General features: G+C 28.8%; 1 non-coding gene across 1 annotated transcript; it reads right to left on the bottom strand.

The window, feature by feature from the left end:
* Positions 1-1,784: 1,784 nt before the first annotated feature.
* TRNAP-AGG (transfer RNA proline (anticodon AGG)) lies at positions 1,785-1,856 on the bottom strand. The gene has a single exon. It is a non-coding gene; the product is annotated as a tRNA-Pro (tRNA).
* Between the last annotated feature and the right edge of the window lie 1,033 nt (positions 1,857-2,889).

Raw genomic sequence — 2,889 nt, 5'->3', positions numbered from 1 at the left:
TGATAGACTTTGTGATTGTAGATATGACATAGGACTTTCATACCTCATTATTGTTAGGAATCCAATTCCTAACTACAACCAGTTTCAGTTTAATAGTTGAAATTCTATTATATGAATGATAAAATGTCAGACACAATGTCGTAATAATGTGTATGACAAGATTAATATCCAGACATTAAACTAAAGACAATAAATAAAAGGACACATGAAATTGGTAACCCAAATTGGTACAATTTCACCTACGTCTAGATGACATTAATCCAAGAAAGGAAATTCATTCTTAATAGTCAAAAGTACAAATTGGTCTTAGATGAACTCTCCATGTTAAATGCCTTTTTCCTGGTACTACATGTGAATTCCTATTCATGACTCCCCATGAATAAGACACCCCTCTCACTTTCTCTCAAACACTCTCCCAAGTATTTGAATAATTATAATGTTTTATGGATGATGAAACAAATTATAACTCAATCAAACTATATACCTTAATATAGGAATATGTATAGCGAATAGAGCTTTAACAATACACAACCAAAACAAAATAAAAGACCCAACATGATTAAACACGCATTGCATGTTTCTCAAGGTTTGAGTCTTTACCTAGAGACTCCTCCTTAAATAGTAACAGAGTCCATCTGCAAGACCCGCTATAGTTTTGTATCTTTTCGTGCGGCTGAAGTAAATCCTTAAGAGCAAGCATTAATTCTTAATTAAGTTGATTTGAAATCTATGATTTGATAAATCTCAAACATATCAGATTTGTTCTTTTTAATTCATGGAGAATGATCTTTTGAAAAAACTTTCTATATCTCAAAAAGTGCATAAATCAATTAAACAAGGTTGAATAAGAATGAAAATAAATATTCATCAGACGCGAGATTTACTCAACACAATATGACTTCTGTACGAGGCAGAATGCCTCACACTCTATGAAACATCTTACTCCACATGTTGCTTCCTGGCTTGAACTCATAGAGATAGAATATCTCACACAATGTCATGACATCTTACTCCACATGTTGTCTATTAAAATAACGCCAATCAGATGTAGTAACAATACTTAACACACAAAATGATCCTTTAATTTGCGTTATCCCCGCCAAAAAAGAATCAACACAAAACATTTCGACTAACATATCTTTATATATATATATATATATATATATATATATATATATATATATATATATATATATATATATATATATATTAAAGTTAAAATTAATATATATTTTTAATATATCAACGACTCAAATTATAAATAAAATAATTTAAACTATATATATAATTAAAATTCAACTCAATTATTTAAAAATATTAAATTTTCATCTCAAGAAATATTATTATTGAAAAAATTCTCAATTAATATTCAAATTAACAAATAAATATCACTCATATCAATAAAAAAATAATAAAAAATTATTCTATTTAACTCAACTATTTTATAAATAAAGTAAATTTTTTTTTACTAAGGGATTCCGAGAATTGAGTTTTTACTTTATTAATAAAGTAAAATAAATTATAAAGAGGCATTCCGAGAATTAAACTTGAGACATCTCCCAACCTAAAGAAGAATCATACCACTAAACCAAACCAAATGCTTATTTTTAAAGCACTAACATAAATATCTACTCATATCAATAAAAAATAATAGTCAATGATTCTACTTAAACAACAATTAATTTGCAATAAAGGAAATATAGTAAAAAACTGAAATATTTTTCGTTTTATAAGATTATAAAAATTAAATGAATGCAAAATTAATAAAGTGAAAGGTATAGAATGGGGCATTCCAAGAATTGAACTCGGGACCTCTCACACCCTAAGCGAGAATCATACCACTAGACCAAATGCCCATGTTGTATGCTTATTTTTTTATCAAATCAGGTGGTTTTTATCTTAAATCTTTGTTTTTCTTATGTATTATAGTTTAAGGAAAAATTTAAAAGTAAAATTATCCTTCAACTAAATTGTATCCAATTTTAATATATGGCTTATATCATATACATACTTCTTGCGTTCAGACACATTAAACACATTATGAAAATTCAACATAAGTGTCAGTAGCTAAATCCTATACATCACTATACCAATTTTCTCCAATACTTCATATTTTCTAATAAATATATGTGTCAATTTATCTGTCTTAATCACTTTAGTGACTTCTTTAGTATGCGTGATTCTTAGAAAACACGATCTTCTATTTCAAAAGATAGTTCCTTAGATCTTTTGTCTCAATAACTATTTCAGACATCTCTTACATCATGCATTTCCTCTTGAGTTATGATTTTATCAACCACACTCTGATAACTGGAGATTTCGACAAATAGTTGAAGTACTTTGGAAGTGTTACGTTTTGGAGAATAAATAGAAAATGGTTGTGTCGAAGCTGTTTGTTGAACTCTTTTCTTGGGTGAACAAATCTTTATTGTCGAAGCTTGAAACTTAGAAGATTTTGGATTTCCACAAAGCTCTCTTCGACGTAGGTGTTTTGACAGAGTCGAAGCTTCAAGCGGGAAAGATTTGAAATTTAAACGAAACAGTTTCGTCAGGCCAACACGTGGAAACATTTGAGACACGCAACGCTTGAAAAGTCGAACGTGACAGTCATCTGTGTAGAGACCGTTAGGGTCGAATTGTTATAAATAGGGGTCTTAGTTTTAGATTTCAAGGGTTGTTCAAACAGATATACAGAAATTCACAAAATATACTCGAAGTACCAGAGCGAGAGAAAAGAGTTTTACGCTGAAAATGTATGTATGAAGAACACCATAAGTTTCATTCATATTATCTATTTCATGCAAGTCATTTAAACTAAAGTTATTCACTGCCTTTTATTCTGTCGAATTTCCCTTATTTTCAGTATTTTATCATCATTTTTACTTTTGC

This window comes from Lathyrus oleraceus, chromosome 4 (genome assembly GCF_024323335.1).
Source record: "Lathyrus oleraceus cultivar Zhongwan6 chromosome 4, CAAS_Psat_ZW6_1.0, whole genome shotgun sequence".
In the NCBI taxonomy this organism is placed as follows: Eukaryota; Viridiplantae; Streptophyta; class Magnoliopsida; order Fabales; family Fabaceae; genus Lathyrus; species Lathyrus oleraceus.
Note: the sequence above shows the minus strand (reverse complement) of the source record. Positions and strands in the feature narration are given on the sequence as shown.